Raw genomic sequence first — 21,852 nt, 5'->3', positions numbered from 1 at the left:
TTGCTGAGGATATTTTAGAAATTCATGTCATCCTTTAGGGGTTAAGTTTACAAATATGGAAAGTTAGCTTGTTTGGATTCATCATCACCAAGAACCTTATGTATGATTTGTATTTTAATTGTTTAAAACTTAACCTGGGACACAGATTACTTTAAAGATTTGAAATTTGCCATTTGTAATTTTGGCTTTTGAGTTTTGTCATATTGCCAAAACATTCAGCAGACCAAATGTTGGATAAATGACAGTGGTGATGATAGTCAATGTATGATAATCTTGACAAATATTTGATCGTTTATACTTTTTGTTTATTTTAGTTTCATTTGTCTCCCAGTCTCTCTCATCGTTATATTCCATCTGATTCCCTTCTGCCCATTAGTATGTTGTGATTAAATCTTTTTGCATCTAATTTGGTCGGATTCTGGTATGGTCACTTTGCTTATTCTGGATTCATCAGTAATGTTCCTTTCTATGATTTTGTTTACTTCTTTGTCAAGTCTGATATCATTATTATGAAGAGGATTAAGATTAACAGTGTTCCCTGTGGTACCCCATGTAGGATAGTCAAAAACTGTATAACCCATATTCCAGACTTGCCCTTAAGGTTATGTTTAGTTATTTTGGTAAATTTCTGTTGTTTAATTTGTCAAATGTCTTCATAAAATCAAGAAAAATTGTATCTGTTTCTTTCCTTCATTAAACTTTCATATATGTCATTGTATTAGGCTGAATATTGGGTTTGCATATTTTTTCCCTTGTACAGATCTGTGTTGGCCTTCATATATACGTAGTTGTTCTTGACAAGTTCATCTAGTATGTATCCTTTTATCACTCTTTTAGTGAAAAGACTTTTATTATTTATGAAGTTTAACTGACTGGCCTGTACAATTTAAATATTAGTGTGGCTGCTCCTTTGTATACTGTGGTTATCTGTGCCATATTATGAATGTCTGCAGAATATGCCTCATCAGTTCATCAGTACCATTATTGGTTTCATTATTTCTGTTTTTGTCTTCATTTGTTGGGATTCTGTCTAGTCGTGGATCAATATATTGTCCAATATATCAGTATCTGTAAGGGTGTTTATGTTGAGTTGGTTAAGAAGTTCATCATTTAATTTTTCTTTGTATTTTAAGCCGAAAACTGAGTTGCATTGTTTAGTAAAGATCCTGCATTTTTAAATTTTTTTCCTCACCTTAAAGAACACAGTCTTTGGTTTAGTTTTTTATTTGTTCATGTAGGAACATTAGATAGACATTGTGGGTAGAAGCAGTTGGTAGAAACACTGTGCTAGAGTTGTCCTCTGCCTGTGGCTTTTTAAGATTGAGGCAGTAAAGGCTAGTAAGTGGCACTGGAGTTCACCAGGTATGGAGACTCTTTTTGCTGTGGTCACCCTCTCAAGGGAGCTCCTAGAGAGAATGTGTGTTAATGGTATTTATTTTATTTAGTTTGCTTTGTCGCTGTATCCTGCATTAGCGAGGTAGGGCAAGGAAACAGACGAAAGAGTGACCCAACCCAGCCCAATCCACCCACATACACATGTATATACATACACGTCCACACACGCAAATATACATACCTATACATCTCAATGTATACATATATATACACACACAGACATGGTGGAAAGGATCACAATTTTGCACATGATCAAGATATTCCTATGAGTCCACGGGGAAAATGAAACACGAAAAGTTTCCAAGTGCACTTTCTTGTAATAATCACATCATCAGGAGAGACACAAGAGAGAAATATAACAGTCAGTTGATATACATCAAAGAGACGAAGCTAGGACGCCATTTGGTAAACATGTTTTGGACAATCACATGTTTACCAAATGGCGTCCTAGCTTCGTCCTCTTCGATGTATATCAACTGACTGTTATATTTCTCTTGTGTCTCCCCTGATGATGTGATTATTACACGAAAATGTACTTGGGAACTTTTCGTCTTTCATTTTCCCCGTGGACTCATAGGAACACACAGACATATACATATATATACATTTACATAATTCATACTGTCTGCCTTTATTCATTCCCACCGCCACCCCGCCACACTTGAAATAACAACCCCCTCCACCTGCATGTGTGCGAGGTAGTGCTAGGAAAAGGCCACAAAGGCCACATTTGTTCACACTCAGTCTCTAGCTTTCATGTATAATGCACTGAAACCACAGCTCCCTTTCCATATCCAGGCCCCACAGAACTTTCCATGGTTTACCCCAGGTGCTTCACATGCCCTGGTTCAATCCAATGGCAGCACGTTGACCCCGGTATACCACATCGTTCCAATTCACTCTATTCCTTGCACGCCTTTCACCCTCCTGCATGTTCAGGCTCCGATCACTCAAAAATCTTTTTCATCCCATCTTTCCACATCCAATTTGGTCTCCCACTTCTCCTTGTTCCCTCCACCTCTGACACATATATCCTCCTGGTCAATTTTTCCTCACTCATTCTCTCCATGTGACCAAACCATTTCAAAACACCCTCTTCTGCTCTCTCAACCACACTCTTTTTATTACCACACATCTCTCTTACCCTATTATTACTTACTCGATCAAACCACCTCACACCACATATTGTCCTCAAACGTCTCATTACCAGCACATCCACCCTCCTCCACATGACTCAATCTAAAGCCCACGCCTCGCAACCACATAACATTGTTGGAACCACCATTCCTTCAAACATACCCATTTTTGCTTTCCGGGATAATGTTCTCGACTTCCACACATTCTTCAGTGCTCCCAGAACTTTCGCCCCCTCCCCCACCCTATGATTCACTTCTGCTTCCATGATTCCATCCGCTGCCATATCCACTACCAGATATCTAAAACACTTCACTTCCTCCAGTTTTTCTCCATTCAAACTTACCTCCCAGTTGACTTGTCCCTCAACCCTACTGTACCTAATAACCTTGCTCTTATTCACATTTACTTTCAGCTTTCTTCTTTCGCACACTTTACCAAACTCAGTCACCAGCTTCTGCAGTTTCTCACATGAATCAGCCACCAGCGCTGTATCATCAGCAAACAACAACTGACTCACTTCCCTAGCTCTCTCATCCACAACAGACTGCATACTTGCCCCTCTCTCCAAAACTCTTGCATTCACCTCCCTAACAACCCTATCCATAAACAAATTAAACAACCATGAAGACATCACACACCCCTGCCACAAACCAACATTCACTGAGAACCAATCACTTTCCTCTCTTCCTACAGGTACACAAGCCTTACATCCTTAATAAAAACTTTTCACTGCTTGTAACAACTTCCCCCCACACCATATATTCTTAATACCTCCCGCAGAGCATCTCTATCAACTCTATCATATGCCTTCTCCAGATCCATAAATGCTACATACAAATCCATTTGCTTTTCTAAGTATTTCTCACATACATCCTTCAAAGCAAACACCTGATCCACACATCCTCTACCACTTCTGAAACCACACTGCTCTTCCCCAATCTGATGTACTGTACATGCCTTTACCCTCTCAATCGATACCCTCCCATATAATTTCCCAGGAATACTCAACAAACTTATACCTCTGTAATTTGAGCACTCACTCTTATCCTCTTTGCCTTTGTACATTGGCACTATGAATGCATTCCTCCAATCCTCAGGCACTGCACCATGAGTCATACATACATTAAATAACCTTACCAACCAGTCAACAATAGAGTCACTCCTTTTTTAATAAATTCCACTGCAATACCATCCAAACCCACTGCCTTGCCGGCTCTCATCTTCCGCAAAGCTTTTATTACCTCCTCTCTGTTTACCAAATCATTTTCCCTATCCCGCACACCACCTCGACCAAAACACCCTATATCTGCCACTCTATCATCAAACACATTCAACAAACCTTCAAAATACTCACTCCATCTCCTTCTCACATCACCACTACTAGTTATCACCTCCCCTTTAACCCCCTTCACTGAAGGTCCCATTTGTTCCCTTGTCTTATGCACTTTATTTACCTCCTTCCAAAACATCTTTTTATTGTCCCTAAAATTTGATGATACTCTCTCACCCCAACTCTCATTTGCCCTCTTTTTCACCTCTTGCACCTTTCTCTTGACCTCTTGCCTCTTTCTTTTATACATCTCCCAGTCATTTGCATTATTTCCCTGCAAAAATCATCTAAATACCTCTCTCTTCTCTTTCACTAATAATCTTACTTCTTCATCCCACCACCCACTACCCTTTCTAATCTGCCCACCTCCCATGCTTCTCATGCCACAAGCATCTTTTGCATAAGCCATCACTGCTTCCCTAAACACATCCCATTCCTCCCCCACTCCTCTTACGTCCTTTTTCCATTCTGTACTCAGCCCCTCCTGGTACTTCCTCACACAAGTCTCCTTCCCAAGCTCACTTACTCTGACCACTCTCTTCACTTCAACATTCTCTCTTCTTTTCTGAAAACCTTTACAAATCTTGACCTTCGCCTCCACAAGATAATGATCAGACATCCCTCCAGCACATTAACATCCAAAAGTCTCTCTTTCGCACGCCTATCAATTAATACATAATCCAATAATGCTCCTTGGCCATCTCTCATACTTACATACGTATAATTATGTATATCTCTCTTTTTAAACCAGGTATTCCCAATCACCGGTCCTTTTTCAGCACATAAATCTACAAGCTCTTCACCATTTCCATTTACAACACTGAACACCCCATGTACACCAATTATTCTCTCAATTGCCACATTACTCACCTTTGCATTCAAATCACCCATCAATATAACCCAGTCTCGTGCATCAAAACTACTAACACACTCACTCAGCTGCTCCCAAAACACTTGCCTCTCATGATCTTTCTTCTCATGCCCAGGTGCATATGCACCAATAATCACCTATCTCTCTCCATCCAATTTCAGTTTTACCCATATCAATCTAGAGTTTACTCTCTTACACTCTATTACATACTCCCACCACTCCTGTTTCAGGAGTAGTGCTACTCCTTCCCTTGTTCTTGTCCTCTCACTAACCCCTGACTTTACTGTCAATGGTATATATATTTATTTAGTGAGAACTAATTAGAACTAATTGAATATATAATTTATGTAGAGAGAACTAACTGGTATATGTATATATATATTTAGTGTCAATGGTATATATTTATATTTAAGTTGATTTATATATTTTATTTTATCATTCTGGATTGCTGTTTCCCATGTGAGCAAGGTAGCACTAGGAAACAGATAAAGAAAGACCCATCCACTCACATAAACATACATACCCATTTATGCACATACATTCATACACATGTATTTTTAGATTGCATGATCCATAGGGATAGAAACATGTTTAAGTTTAGCATATACAGAAAACCCACCAGTTTTTGTTCTTATATTCATTATTACTCAGCTTGACATTACAGTTAAACTGTCATCATTCCAGTTGATTATCCTTCAAGGTATTACGTATATGCAGTCTGGAATTTATTGATGATGAGTTTGAGAAGATATGTTCCATTGGATCCATTTAAAGTATCGTAGATCTTTCATTGATTAATCCCTTAAGTGAGCAAAGAAATTTTTTTATTGAGTTAAACCTAAACCTCCCCTTGATATCAAGAATCTTTTAGTTCTCCCTTTTAGTGATAATTTTATATTACTTCCCAGGTTGCTTAAATGTAGCCTTCATCAATAACAATACTATAAAGAATATCTTAATCAAAAGCTCATCAGGTAATTCTGTGGGCTGTGTAAATCAAAAACTCACCTGGTAATTCTGTGGGTTGTGTGTACAGAAACCCCTGTAAAAGCTGTAATATGTTTTATGTTGGGCAGACTGGTAAGGATCTTTATGTTAGGATTAATTAACATAAATATAGTATCAGAACAGGACAAGAATCAAATGCTTTGTTTAATTCTTGAAAATTATGACCATTGTATTGACTGGAGTAACGCTAATTCAGTTATTAACTGTAACTCCTTTACCATGAGAAATATCAACAAATCTTCTGTTATCAAATACACAAAAGAATTGTAACATTGATATTACTGAAGGTTTATATAAACTGGATAGCTTTTCCATAGGCAAAATTTGTAAACAGTTCTCTTTTCTGTCCACATACTGAAAATTTTATGACAAGTGTTGCCAGAATTGAACATCTCCATCCAGTAACACTTGTTTACCAGTGTCGTTTTAGCTACATCTCTTCCTTCCTTATATATCAATTTACTGTTCTACGTCTTCCATCTCATCTTGTATCTCCCCTGACGATGTGATCATTCCACAAAGGTGCACTTGGGAACATTTTGTTTCATTTTCCTCTTAGTTATACACATATACTAGATTACATGCACCACTGTGACTTCTTGCAGTATCATATATGTAATTAGGAATTTTGAGTTCCTTTCCATGTTTTGCATAACTCTTTTCACTCATTATTTTTGCATAGACATTCTTCACTTTTTCATCATACTTTTGGATTTTTGCTTGCTCATTGCTAACTTTTTCTTCTTTTTTCATGCTTTTCATTCATTTCATTCATCCACTGATTTTTGTCTCCTGGTATCTTCTGTTTTGTACTATTTATCATTTTGGTTGGCATTAGCTCACTGATTGTTTTATTTTTTCATATTATACTTTTGTGTGTGTTGCAGGGTTATTGTCCAAGAAAATTTCTTTCCATTTTGTGTTCACAACTCTTTCAGTGCTTGCTTTCCAGTCTGATTTCTCATGTTGAAAATTATCTCTCAGTCTTTTGTTGTCCTCAGTTAGTGTATCCTATTCTTTCATATATTTCCTCACTGTATGATGAAGTGACATCTATGATATTGTGATGTGATAGGCCTGGATGTGGAAAGGGAGCTGTGGTTCGGTGCATTACACATGACAGCTAAAGACTGAGTGTGAACGAATGTGGCCTTTGTTGTTTTTCCTAGCACTACCTTGCACGCATGCAGGGGGAGGGGGCTGTCATTTCATGTGTGGTGGGGTGGCGGTGGAATGGATGAAGGCAGCATGTATGAATATGTACATGTTTATATATGTATATGTCCGTGTATGTATATGTATGTATACATTGAAGTGTATAGGTATGTATATGTGCGTGTGTGGGTGTTTATGTATATACATGTGTATGTGGGTGGGTTGGGCCATTCTTTCATCTGTTTCCTTGTGCTACCTTGCTAACGCGGGAGACAGCGTCAAAGTATAATGAATAAAAAATATAACATCTGACAGCAGTGTTGCATCATTTGTAAAGATAAGATATATTTTGTTGTTCACTCTTGTCAGTTTGTGGTTTATTGTACAAGGTCGAAAGATTCACAAAGATTTATTAGCCTTTGAAACTCTTCATCTGCTAATCCAATATTCTTTTTCCTGTATTTGTATCTACATCTACAAGTTTTTCCTTTTTCCTGCCATTCACTAAAATGTGAGTTAGTCACCTGTCCAAATAATAGCAGACCCGGTTTCACCACACTCTTCAGTATTTTTTTCTTTTATTGTTAATATTACTTTAAAGTCATTTAGCTTGGTTTTTGATGGTCTTTATGATTCAAGATTTATTGAGTTTATGGCTGGGATGCTTAATAAAATTAGTTCAACTTTATTGTGGCTTGTCTTTATTATCTTTTTTTCAAACTTATTATGTACATTTAATGTGACACTGCCTTGTTTGAGTTTGGTTCTATCTGCTCTGAATGTTTCTGAGAGATCTTTGTTTACTTCAAGTCTCACATTATTGAGCCCCCTCTGTAAAATTGAGGAAGACTCTGTTGTTGTCTTCAGTGTATCCATTGATTTAATTTACTTTGTAGAGTTTTCGTTAATCAGAATGTTGGGGTGAAGAGAGTGGTGAGAGTAAGTGAGCTTGGGAAGGAGACTTGTGTGAGGATGTACCAGGATATACTGAGTACAGAATGGAAAAAGGTGAGAACAAAGGACGTAAGGGGAGTGGGGGAGGAATGGGATGTATTTAGGGAAGCAGTGATGGCTTGTGCAAAAGGTGCTTGTGGCATGAGAAGCATGGGAGGGGGGCAGATTAGAAAGGGTAGTGAGTGGTGGGATGAAGAAGTAAGATTATTAGTGAAAGAGAAGAGAGAGGCATTTGGACGATTTTTGCAGGGAAAAATACAAATGACTGGGAGATGTATAAAAGGAAGAGGCAATAGAGATGTATAAAAGGAAGAGGCAGGAGGTCAAAGGTGCAAGAGGCGAAAAAGAGGGCAATTGAGAGTTGGGGTGAGAGAGTATCATTAAATCTCAGGGAGAATAAAAAGATGTTTTGGAAGGAGGTAAATAAAGTGCATAAGACAAGTGAACAAATGGGGACATCAGTGAAGGGGGCTAATGGGGAGGTGATAACAAGTAGTGGTGATGTGAGAAGGAGATGGAGTGAGTATTTTGAAGGTTTGTTGAATGTGTTTGAGGATAGAGTGGCAGATATAGGGTGTTTTGGTCAAGGTGGTGTGCAAAGTGAGAGGGTTAGGGAGAATGATATGGTAAACCGAGAAGAAGTAGTAAAAGCTTTGCGGAAGATGAAAGCCAGTAAGGCAGCGGGTTTGGATGGTATTGCAGTGGAATTCATTAAAAAAGGGGGTGACTGTATTGTTGACTGGTTGGTAAGGTTATTTAATGTATGTATGACTCATGGTGAGGTGCCTGAGGATTGGCAGAATGCTTGCATAGTGCCATTGTACAAAGGCAAAGGGGATAAGAGTAAGTGCTCAAATTACAGAGGTATAAGTTTGTTGAGTATTCCTGGTAAATTATATGGGAGGGTATTGATTGAGAGGGTGAAGGCATGTACAGCGCATTAGATTGGGGAAGAGCAGTGTGTTTCAGAAGTGGTTGAGGATGTGTGGATCAGGTGTTTGCTTTGAAGAATGTATGTGAGAAATACTTAGAAAAGCAAATGGATTTGTATGTAGCACTTATGGATCTGGAGAAGGCATATGATAGAGTTGATAGAGATGCTCTGTGGAAGGTATTAAGAATAGTGTTAGAAGCAGTGAAAAGTTTTTGTTGAGGATGTAAGGCATGTGTACGTGTAGGAAGAGAGGAAAGTGATTGGTTTTCAGTGAATGTTGGTTTGCGGCAGGGGTGCATGATGTTTTCCATGGTTGTTTAATTTGTTTGTGGATGGGGTTGTTAGGGAGGTGAATGCAAGAGTTTTGGAGAGAGGGGCAAGTATGCAGACTGTTGTGGATGAGAGAGCTTGGGAAAAGAGTCAGTTGTTGTTCGCTGATGATACAGTGCTGGTGGCTGATTCAGGTGAGAAACTGCTGAAGCTGGTGACTGAGTTTGGTAAAGTCTGTGTAAGAAGGAATGCTGAGAGTAAATGTGAATAAGAGCAAGGTGATTATTACAGTAGGATTGAGGGACAAGTCAATTGGGAGGTAAGTTTGAATGGAGAAAAACTGGAGGAAGTGAAGTGTTTTAGATATCTGGGAGTGGATTTGGCAGCGGATAGAACCATGGAAGCAGAAGCAAATCATAAGGTGGAGGAGGGGGCAAAAGTTCTGGGAGCATTGAAAAATGTGTGGAAGTCGAGAACGTTATCTTCAAAAGCAAAAATGGGTATGTTTGAAGGAATAGTGGTTCCAACAATGTTATATGGTTGCGAGGCGTGGGCTATATATAGAGTTGTGCGGAGGAGGGTGGATATGCTGGAAATGAGATGTTTGAGGTAGTATGTGGTGTGAGGTGGTTTGATTGAGTAAGTAATGAAAGGGTAAGAGAGATGTGTGGTAATAAAAGGAGTGTGGTTGAGAGAGCAGAAGAGGGTGTTTTGAAATGGTTTGGTCACATGGAGAGAATGAGTGAGGAAAGATTGACAAAGAGGATATATTTGTCAGAGGTAGAGGAAACGAGGAGAAGTGGGAGATCAAATTGGAGGTGGAAATATGGAGTGAAAAAGATTCTGAGTGATCGGGGCCTGAACATGCAGGAGGGTGAAAGGTGTGCAAGGAATAGAGTGAATTGGAACGATGTGGTATACCGGGGTCGACGTGCTGTCATTGGATTGAACCAGGGCATGTGAAGCGTCTGGGGTAAACCATGGAAAGTTTTCTTCGGGCCTGGATGTGGAAAGGGAGCTGTGGTTTTGGTGCATTATACATGAGAGCTAGAGACTGAGTGTGAACAAATGTGACCTTTGTTGTCTTTTCCTAGCGCTACCTCATGCACATGTGGGGGAAGGGGGTTGTCATTTCATGTGTGGCGGTGTGGCAACGGGAATGAATAAGGGCAGACAGTATGAATTATGCACATGTGTATATATGTATATGTCTGTGTGTATATATATGTATACGTTGAGATGTATAGGTATGTATATGTGCTTTGTGTAGACGTGTATGTGTGTACTTGTGTATGTGGGTGGGTGTAAGCCATTCTTTCATCTATTTCCTTGTGCTACCTCGCTAACGCGGGAGACAGCGCAAAGTATAATAAATAAATAGATAAATAATCTATCTATGTTGTCTTCCTTTTTTGTCCACACTGATTTCTGGACTTTGTGTGCTTATTCAATTTGTTGTTTAATTTCTTGTTTGGAGGTAAAATATTCCTTATTTTCCAAAGTTACTTCTTTGTCTCAAGTTTTATGATTTCACTGCTGTCATTTTACCATGTCTCCCAAGCCTTTCCTTACTTGGTTCTCCAACTATTATTACAGTTATGATATAGTGCCAGGGCCCCATTGTTGTAAGGGGCTCCTGCAGCTTCAAGGCCTTGCTACTTCCAGTAGCTGGGAAATGACTGACTCCTGTGGAGAGTTGTTCCTCAACGAGACTGTATTCCCTTTCATTAGCAGACAATAACATAGCCTTATGGGAGGTGACTTTTCAGTTGTGGTGTAACCACAAGGAGATAGAGTGTGGAAGCCCCTTGATTCTACAATTTTCTGGGCTATGTTCATTCCTGTATTTATTTCTTGGTTTTGTTTTCATTATATGATCTCCACGTGTGAAAAAGAGGTAGAGCATGTAATTATGAATACTTATGATGAAATTTTGCCAGAAGTTAGGGTTGGAACGTTGTGCTTACCATAGGAAAAATTAGGTAAGAATGACAAGTTATATCAATTATGTATTTTTAAGTTTTGTGTGTGAGATGGAAAGAGTATGTGTGTGTGGGTTGAATGTAAGCCTATGTAAGGATGTGGCTGAAAGAAAAGACAGCAACCTGGGCCAGGGAGAGGTACTTCAGTTAAAGACAGAAAAGTTATACCCAGGTGTTTTGCAAATGAAATGAAAGTGAGTAAAACACTACTTAGGATCTAAAGAAGATTAAGTATAACTGCAAAAGACCTAGATATAATCTTCAAATAAGCAGTCTTTTAGACCAACATGCCATAGGCAAATAACATGCCCTAATCAAGGCCATCTTGGATGAAAGAAAAAAATTATGTAGAAAGAAAGTAGGAATTAATCAGGGCCCTGCAAGTGCTTGAATAGAAAAAGACAAAAGAAAGAGGTCAATTCCACAGCTTAGCAGTTTGAGAAAAGGAGGTATCATAACTGCCAATCCCCAAGTGGCCTGTCTCCACATACAAGCTATGGGAATCACTAGCTAAATGTCTGCCACAGGTATAAATCCTGGGAGTGGGGACACATGTCGGCAATTCCTGAAAACAGTGGCCGTGTTAATGTGTATAGGAGAGTAAATGGTATTGTCATGGCATGCAGAAAGGGAAAGTTGAAGGGAAGTTATACCAGGAGAATTAATGAGAGAAAAGGCTTTTGATTCCACTCTAATTAAAAGAGAGGTTGAGGGTGAGCCACCCCAGGTGTGTGAGCACCACTCCGTGCTTGGGTGAATAAACCTTCCTTAGATACGAAACAGCTGCTTACAAAAAAAAAATTACAGCACCTATACAGCACTCCCAGCTTTTGAGAAACAGACTCTGTGATGTTGATTATATAGGATTTCCATTACAGAGTGGTGGACATGGATATGACCAATGTGTTTATATAATTCTAGGGTTGAATTGTGGTGTTTTGAAATTGAAAAAAGGGAAACAAATGATCCTTAGAAAGTGATGGAGGTAGAAATTGTATTTTAGCACTGTTAAACTTTAAAAGGTTATTGCTCCCTTAGTCCAAAATAATACACGAGCTCGAATTTAGAGAAGAAATGGGAGGAGGGGAGGAAAAGTGAATTGAGGTAAGTAAAGTGGAATCATTAGCATAAAGGAGAAAAGGGTTAAAATAGAAGAGAGAAAGTAATTTATTAAGAGAAAGAGAGAGTAGGTGAAAGAACAGAACCCTAAGAACAACATTATTGATAGGATAGGAGGGAGAAGTTGCTCCATCAATGATGACAGTGAGAGATTGTTTAGGTAGGGAACTATGTATAGTACTAGAGAAAAGAGAGAAGCAGTGAAACTGATGGAAGGAGTTTAGAAAGCAAAGACATATGCCACACTCTCTCATGTTTTAGAGATGTAGAGGGTTATGACAAAAGTTTCATCAGAATCCATGATAGAGGAGGACCAAAAGTGTCATGTAAGAGATGAGCTGATCGATAGATGTAGCACTGTGAAATCTATACTGGTGATCTGAAAGAAGGGATTGGTATCCTAAGTGTTTAAAAAAGTGAGACTTTACGAGAGTTTCAAAGACTTTGGAGATGGCAGAAGTGAGAACAATGGGACGATAGTAGAGGGATTAGAGTGGTCTTCTTTCCTAGGGATGAGCTGCTTCATGAGGTGCTTCCAAGTAGAAGGGAAAGTTTAGGTTTTTAGACAAACAAAATAGGTGAATAAGGATTGGTGCTAGCTCAGAAGTACACTCCTCTAGAGCATGAACTGTATGCTTTGTCCACATAGATTTTAGAGAGTACCTGGAAGACCCTGCTCAAGGAAAATATTGAAGACATCATAGGTTCAGGGGAAAGAGATGGGGGAGTAGGTTCTGAATCTGAATCATCTATAATTGTGCTCAAGGAAAACCTGATGAAATTTAATGAACAGAAATTTGAATGAACAAGTCATGGAACAGTTATCGGTGTATTAGTGGTATGCTAGAAGTGTCCTATGAGGAAGGAAATAGAGGATAAAGACAAATTAAAGACATAGGAGTTATTATAGTTAATCATCTTGAATTCAAGGAGTACATTGACAGGGTAGTACTTTTAAGCTAGACAATGAGTGGAGTGATAATGAGAATTTTCATAAGAGACAGAAAGTTAGTGATGAATATGTATAATAGTACATGAAAAAACCATATTGAATACTGTTGTGTTGTATAGTCACTAATCAGACAAAAATGAAAGTAGACTAGTTAGAGAGAATTCAGAAACATTTCACCAGTGCAATTTATGGATTTGAACATGTGAGGTCATGAGAGGTTGAAAGAACTTTGTCTATACAGCCAAGAAAGAAAGGAAAGTTATATGATGATATATATATATATCAACAATACAGTCACCCCCTTTTTTAATAAATTCCACTGCAATACCATCCAAACCTGCTGCCTTGCCGGCTTTCATCTTCCACAAAGCTTTCACTACCTCTTCTCTGTTTACCAAATCATTTTCCCTAACCCTCTCACTTTGCACACCACCTCGACCAAAACACCCTATATCTGCCACTCTATCATCAAACACATTCAACAGACCTTCAAAATACTCACTCCATCTCCTTCTCACATCACCACTACTTGTTATCACCTCTCCATTTGCGCCCTTCACTGAAGTTCCCATTTGCTCCCTTGTCTTACGCACTTTATTTACCTCCTTCCAGAACATCTTTTTATTCTCCCTAAAATTTAATGATACTCTCTCACCCCAACTCTCATTTGCCCTTTTTTTCACCTCTTGCACCTTTCTCTTGACCTCCTGTCTCTTTCTTTTACACATCCACTCAATTGCATTTTTTCCCTGCAAAAATCGTCCAAATGCCTCTCTCTTCTCTTTCACTAATACTCTTACTTCTTCATCCCACCACTCACTACCCTTTCTAATCAACCCACCTCCCACTCTTCTCATACCACAAGCATCTTTTGCGCAATCCATCACTGATTCCCTAAATACATCCCATTCCTCCCCCACTCCCCTTACTTCCATTGTTCTCACCTTTTTCCATTCTGTACTCAGTCTCTCCTGGTACTTCCTCACACAGGTCTCCTTCCCAAGCTCACTTACTCTCACCACCCTCTTCACCCCAACATTCACTCTTCTTTTCTGAAAACCCATACAAATCTTCACCTTAGCCTCCACAAGATAAGGTTATTTAATGTGTGTATGACTCATGGTGAGGTGCCTGAGGATTGGCGGAATGCGTGCATAGTGCCATTGTACAGAGGCAAAGGGGATAAGAGTGAGTGCTCAAATTACAGAGGTATAAGTTTGTTGAGTATTCCTGGTAAATTATATGGGAGGGTATTGATTGAGAGGGTGAAGGCATGTACAGAGCATCAGATTGGGGAAGAGCAGTGTGGTTTCAGAAGTGGCAGAGGATGTGTGGATCAGGTGTTTGCTTTGAAGAATGTATGTGAGAAGTACTTAGAAAAGCAAATGGATTTGTATGTAGCATTTATGGATCTGGAGAAGGCATATGATAGAGTTGATAGAGATGCTCTGTGGAAGGTATTAAGAATATATGGTGTGGGAGGAAAGTTGTTAGAAGCAGTGAAAAGTTTTTATCGAGGATGTAAGGCATGTGTACGTGTAGGAAGAGAGGAAAGTGATTGGTTCTCAGTGAATGTAGGTTTGCGGCAGGGGTGTGTGATGTCTCCATGGTTGTTTAATTTGTTTATGGATGGGGTTGTTAGGGAGGTAAATGCAAGAGTTTTGGAAAGAGGAGCAAGTATGAAGTCTGTTGGGGATGAGAGAGCTTGGGAAGTGAGTCAGTTGTTGTTCACTGATGATACAGCGCTGGTGGCTGATTCATATGAGAAACTGCAGAAGCTGGTGACTGAGTTTGGTAAAGTGTGTGGAAGAAGAAAGTTAAGAGTAAATGTGAATAAGAGCAAGGTTATTAGGTACAGTAGGGTTGAGGGTCAAGTCAATTGGGAGGTGAGTTTGAATGGAGAAAAACTGGAGGAAGTGAAGTGTTTTAGATATCTGGGAGTGGATCTGGCAACGGATGGAACCATGGAAGCGGAAGTGGATCATAGGGTGGGGGAGGGGGCGAAAATTCTGGGGGCCTTGAAGAATGTGTGGAAGTCGAGAACATTATCTCGGAAAGCAAAAATGGGTATGTTTGAAGGAATAGTGGTTCCAACAATGTTGTATGGTTGCGAGGCGTGGGCTATGGATAGAGTTGTGCGCAGGAGGGTGGATATGCTGGAAATGAGATGTTTGAGGACAATGTGTGGTGTGAAGTGGTTTGATCGAGTGAGTAACGTAAGGGTAAGAGAGATGTGTGGAAATAAAAAGAGCGTGGTTGAGAGAGCAGAAGAGGGTGTTTTGAAGTGGTTTGGGCACATGGAGAGAATGAGTGAGGAAAGATTGACCAAGACGATATATGTGTCGGAGGTGGAGGGAACGAGGAGAAGAGGGAGACCAAATTGGAGGTGGAAAGATGGAGTGAAAAAGATTTTGTGTGATCGGGGCCTGAACATGCAGGAGGGTGAAAGGAGGGCAAGGAATAGAGTGAATTGGAGCGATGTGGTATACCGGGGTTGACGTGCTGTCAATGGATTGAATCAAGGCATGTGAAGCGTCTGGGGTAAACCATGGAAAGCTGTGTAGGTATGTATATTTGCGTGTGTGGACATATGTATATACATGTGTAGGGGGGGGTTGGGCCATTTCTTTCGTCTGTTTCCTTGCGCTACCTCGCAAACGCGGGAGACAGCGACAAAGTATAATAAATATAAATAATATATATATATATATATGTAGGGGGGGGTTGGGCCATTTCTTTCGTCTGTTTCCTTGCGCTACCTCGCAAACGCGGGAGACAGCGACAAAGTATAATAAATATAAATAATATATATATATATATATATATATATATATATATATATATATTTGTTTTGTTGTGTTTTGCTTTGTCGCTGTCTCCCGCTTTTGCGAGGTAGTGCAAGGAAACAGACGAAAGAAATGGCCCAACCCACCCCCATACACAATGTATATACATACACGTCCACACACGCAAATATACATACCTATACATCTCAATGTACACATATATATATACACACACAGACACATATACACATGCACACAGTTCACACTGTCTGCCTTTATTCATTCCCATCGCCACCTCGCCACACATGGAATACCATCCCCCTCCCCCCTCATGTGTGCGAGGTAGCACTATTAAAAGACAACAAAGGCCCCATTCGTTCACACTCAGTCTCTAACTGTCATGCAATAATGCCCGAAACCACAGCTCCCTTTCCACATCCAGGCCCCACACAACTTTCCATGTTTTACCCCAGACGCTTCACATGCCCTGATTCAATCCACTGACAGCACGTCAACCCCGGTATACCACATCGATCCAATTCACTCTATTCCTTGCCCTCCTTTCAGCCTCCTGCATGTTCAGGCCCCAGTCACACAAAATCTTTTTCACTCCATCTTTCCACCTCCAATTTGGTCTCCCACTTCTCCTCGTTCCCTCCACCTCCGACACATATATCCTCTTTGTCAATCTTTCCTCACTCATTCTCTCCATGTGCCCAAACCATTTCAAAACACCCTCTTCTGCTCTCTCAACCATGCTCTTTTTATTTCCACACATCTCTCTTACCCTTACATTACTTACTCGATCAAACCACCTCACACCACACATTGTCCTCAAACATCTCATTTCCAGCACATCCACCCTCCTGCGCACAACTCTATCCATAGCTCACGCCTCGCAACCATACAACATTGTTGGAACCACTATTCCTTCAAACATACCCATTTTTGCTTTCAGAGATAATGTTCTCAACTTCCACACATTTTCAAGGCTCCCAGGATTTTCGCCCCCTCCCCCACCCTATGATTCACTTCCGCTTCCATGGTTCCATCCGCTGCCAGATCCACTCCCAGATATCTAAAACACTTTACTTCCTCCAGTTTTTCTCCATTCAAACTTACCTCCCAATTGACTTGACCCTCAACCCTACTGTACCTAATAACCTTGCTCTTATTCACATTTACTCTTAACTTTCTTCTTTCACACACTTTACCAAACTCAGTCACCAGCTTCTGCAGTTTCTCACATGAATCAGCCACCAGCACTGTATCATCAGCAAACAACTACTGACTCACTTCCCAAGCTCTCTCATCCACAACAGACTGCATACTTGCCCCTCTTTCCAAAACTCTTTCATTCACCTCCCTAACAACCCCATCCATAAACAAATTAAACAACCATGGAGACATCACACACCCCTGCCGCAAAGTTACATTCACTGAGAACCAATCACTTTCCTCTCTTCCTACACGAACACATGCCTTACATCCTCGATAAAAACTTTTCACTGCTTCTAACAACTTGCCTCCCACACCATATATTCAACAACCAGGACATGGTGATTGTTAAGTGCTTGCCCAACCATTGTGGCAAAATCTCATTTAAGGTATTCATAGGTACAGGGGACCTGTACTTATGATAGAGTTATGTTACTGGACACCTTGTCACAAGTCAAATCTGTTGTAAGTCAAGCCAGTGAAACTTATAAGGGGGTTATATTTCTGATATTATGTATAGATTTTACTGTACCTGAAATAGTGTACCACCAATTTGATGTATGATACCACACTCTGTCATTACATAATTTTAGATTATATATGATTAAAACTTACTGAGAAAGGTACTGTGCTGAAACTTTTTGATGAGGGCTTTAGTCACTGCTGAAGTGAATTATCTGAATCAACAAATGATGCCATGTCATGTGTAATGCACACAATTTTCAGTAGAATTACCAAAAAGCATAGTGGTGAGAGCTGTAGGTGGTTTTGGAATGGAATGAGAGCTACTGGTTGGGAGAGGCAGTGGAACAAGGTTTGTCTACACCACCCACTGAATTACCTGAACCAGCATCTGTTTCAACTGAAGAACATTCTAATTGGTGGGATGCAAGTTAGATAGTATTTTCCTGTGACATTATTAAGATATGGATAAGTGCACAACTACCCCAAAGTATAGTGATATATTTATCATTCAAAGTGTATATATTTTCATACTTTTTTGCCATTTCCCTCATTAGAGAAATAGCACTAGGAACAGGTAAAGAAAGGCCACATTCTCTCACACACAATGTGCTGAAACCACAGTCCCCTCAGAACAGGCCCCACAGACCTTTCCATGGTTTCCCCCCAGGCTGCTTCACTTGCCTTTATTCAGTCCATTGATAGTACATCGACCCCTATGTATCACATCACCCCAGTTAACTCTTTCCTTTACAAGTCTTTAACCTTTTGCATGTACAGGCCCTGACCATTCAAAATCTTTTTCACTCCAACCTTCCATCTCCAGTTTGGTCTTTCCCTCCTCCTTGGCCCCTCCACTTCTGACATACATCCTCTCTGCCAACCTCTACTCACACATTTTCTTGATATGCCCCTTCCTTTTCAGCCACCCTCCTCACCTCTCAACCACACTCCTTTTATTACCACACCTCTCTCTTGCCCCTTTATTACTTACACTGTCCAACCACCTCACCCCATATATTGTCTTCAAACATTTCACTTCCAACACATCCATCCTCCTCTGCACATCCTCATCTATAGCCCATGCCTCTCATCCATATAACATTATTCGGACTACTATACCTTCAAACATACCCATTTTTGCCCTTCCAGATAACAACCCCTCTTTCCACACATTCTTTAATGCTTCCAGAACCTTAGCCCTCTCACCCCAACACTACGACTCACTTCAGCTTCCTTGGTTCCATTTGCTACCACATCTACTCACAGGTATTTGAAATGCTTTACTTCCTTCAGGTTTTCTTCATTCAAACTCACACCCCAACTAACCTGTCCCTCTACCATGCTAAACCTCGTAATCTTGCTTTTTATTCACATTTACTCTTAAATTCAACCTTTAGCATACTTTCTAAAAACTCAGTCACCAACTTCTGTAGTCTCTTAGTCAAATCTGCCTCCAGTGCTGTGTTATCAGCAAACAACAACTGAATCACTTCCTAGGCTCCTTACCCTCTACAGACTATATACTCATCTCTTTTTACCTCCCTCACTACCCATCCATAAATATATTAAACAGACATGCTGACATCACACCCCTGCTGCAGACCAACCTTCACCTGGAACCACACACTCATTTCTCTTCCTCCTCATACATACTTTTTTACACTCTTCATATAAAATTTTCACCACTTCTAGTAGCTTCCACCCCACAGCATATATTCATGAGACCTTCCACAAGACATCTTTCTCATCTCTGTTATATTCTTTCTCCAGATCCAAAATGCCACATACATATTTATCTGTTTTTCTTTCTCACACATTTCTCAAAGAGCAAAGGAAGGAGTAGCACTACTCCTGAAATAGGAGTTGTGGGAGTATGTGATAGAGTGTAAGAAAGTAAACTCTAGATTGATATGGGCATGTACAGAACTTCAGATTGGTATGCATGTGCACCTGGGAATGAGAAGAAAGATCATGAGAGGCAAGTGTTATGGGAGCAGCTGAGTGAGTGTGTTAGCAGTTTTGATGCACGAGATCAGGTTATAGTGATGGGTGATTTGAATGCAAAGGTGAGTAATGTTGCAGTTGAGGTAATAATTGGTGTACATGAGGTGTTAAGTGTTGTAAATAGAAATGGTCAAGAGCTTGTAGATTTGTATGCTGAAAAAGGACAGGAGATTGGGAATACCTGGTTTAAAACTAAGCCTCGATGTGCCGCACACGTCTGATAAAAAGGTCGAGGAGGCGAGTCGCCAAGAGAGAGGGACCAGGGAGCAGCCTAAGGGTACCCCCGTCTGCCCCCTGCGTGAACTAGCACCCAATGCAGCCTAATTACGCTGCCAGCCCCCTGAAATGCGGCCTGTTAGGGAATGTCATGCAGAGGCCTTTACACAAACCAGGGGTTCCCAGAGAAGCTGTTGACCGTGGTTTGGAAAGGCTAAAACCCAGTAATCCTTGCAACATATGTGAATTGCCGTAAGGATTGTGCCAAAGAGGGGATAAAGAGTGTTTACAATAAACCAGAGGTCACAGTATCATGAGACAAACCTGGGCAAATAACAGTGCGTGACAATCAATAGCTGTGCAGTGCCTTACCCTACCCAACACGCATAGTTCCTCTCCTATAGTTAAACCCCCGGTTGGAAGCTTCAGAGATGTCACCGGGATAATAGCCATTGCCTACCAGACATTTAGACATACAAGACACACACAAGTCAAAGACAGAAGCAAAAACAGGATCTGGAGAAGGCATATAATCACGAGTTGAATAGCGAAGCTCAGTGAAAGGTTTAAGATATAAGGAGTGGGAGGTAAGTAGCTGGGAAAGCAGTGAACCTAAAAAACGTGCGGCAAACGTCCATAGAAACCGCGACTTCCTCTCTTCCATATCCAATTAACAACTATTCAGATCGAAATCGTCCCCGGTTATCCTAGTCATCCACCCATGAAGAACCAAACAACATTCATGTCTGTTAAGTTAAACTTGCGGGACCCATGCGCCGCTAAAAATTCTCTCTTGTCCCCACATCCGACATAGAGATTCATCTCGTTCTATTCCTTAGTCTACCTAAGGAATAACTCATCCTCACCCTGCTCATGAGTCATGCATCTGGTGAGCTCACCATCCAATCTCCTATACATCGAAAGGATACCTATTAGCCCTGTCCTCCCTCATCTTTTCGCCATATCCACAGCTCCCTTAACAACATACCCTACTGGTTATTCTTTCCCCGACACTAATTACCTACCCGTGAATAGTGCCATTCGCACCCCATAATCCATATCCTATAAAACTCACACAATGGCTAGGTCAAAATGTCCGAGCCAGATCCCCCAATGTCCTCCTCCGACTAACCCCTTTATGTTGTCTGTGTTCTCGGCCTAACATGGATCTAATCAGCTATCGTCCCTCAATCCCGGCCTCGCCTCACAGAATACCCCGTAATTATGGCCCGCGGCTACTGAGCGCGGCCCCCTCATGCGTAGTTCCTGTGCCTTCAGGCTATCCCCCGCAAAATGTGCGCTTAATTTTTCCATCCCCCATCCTTCTCCACATACTTTGCTTTGTAATCCCAACCATATAGTTATGGGATTTCCCAGTGTTCATACGCCTGACCGCCCTAATCCAACAGACGCAATATTAGGACACACACACACACACACACACACACACACACACACAACACACACCACCTACACCACACACACACCCCCACACACTTGGACTAGACACACTAAACATAAAAAAAATCTATCAATTTATATAACCTCATTATGATACCTTCACGACTATAATCACCTTCCCTCTATAACTGCTTACGCTCCTCATCCCCCTTTTCCTCCACTCCCATGGCCCCCCCCCCCCTCCCCCACCCACCATACACACCTCAACCACCTACCGCCCCCCATGTTATACCCCCACATCCCACCCGACCCCCCTCAACCCAGTAAAACCCCCCCCACTCCCTCAACCCCATCCAAGCAACCCACGCCCGCCCGCCCGACCCCCCCCTGACACGCCCCCCAACAACTGCAATCCCCACCACACAACCAAGCCCACCAAAACCCCCCCACCAATCCAGAACCTTCCCCCACCTCACCCGCCCCCCCACCAAAAAACCAACCCACAAACCCCCACCCAATTTGGATCACGTGCCGTCTATCCTCCACCATCTCTACGTACCCAACCAACCAACCCTCCGACACATATACCCTCTTGGTCAAACATTCCTCACTCAATCACTCACGGGACCATGTGACCAAACCATATTCAAAACAC

The 21,852-nt window shown here is 40.9% G+C and overlaps 1 long non-coding RNA gene across 1 annotated transcript in view; it reads left to right on the top strand.

Annotated features, from left to right (window-relative positions):
* The window catches only part of LOC139754702 (uncharacterized), a 66,131-nt gene that overhangs the window by 9,124 nt on the left and 35,155 nt on the right, over window positions 1–21,852 (top strand). The window lies entirely within an intron of this gene.

This window comes from Panulirus ornatus, chromosome 17 (assembly GCF_036320965.1).
Source record: "Panulirus ornatus isolate Po-2019 chromosome 17, ASM3632096v1, whole genome shotgun sequence".
NCBI lineage: Eukaryota > Metazoa > Arthropoda > Malacostraca > Decapoda > Palinuridae > Panulirus > Panulirus ornatus.
This window is presented reverse-complemented; position numbering and strand designations above follow the sequence as displayed.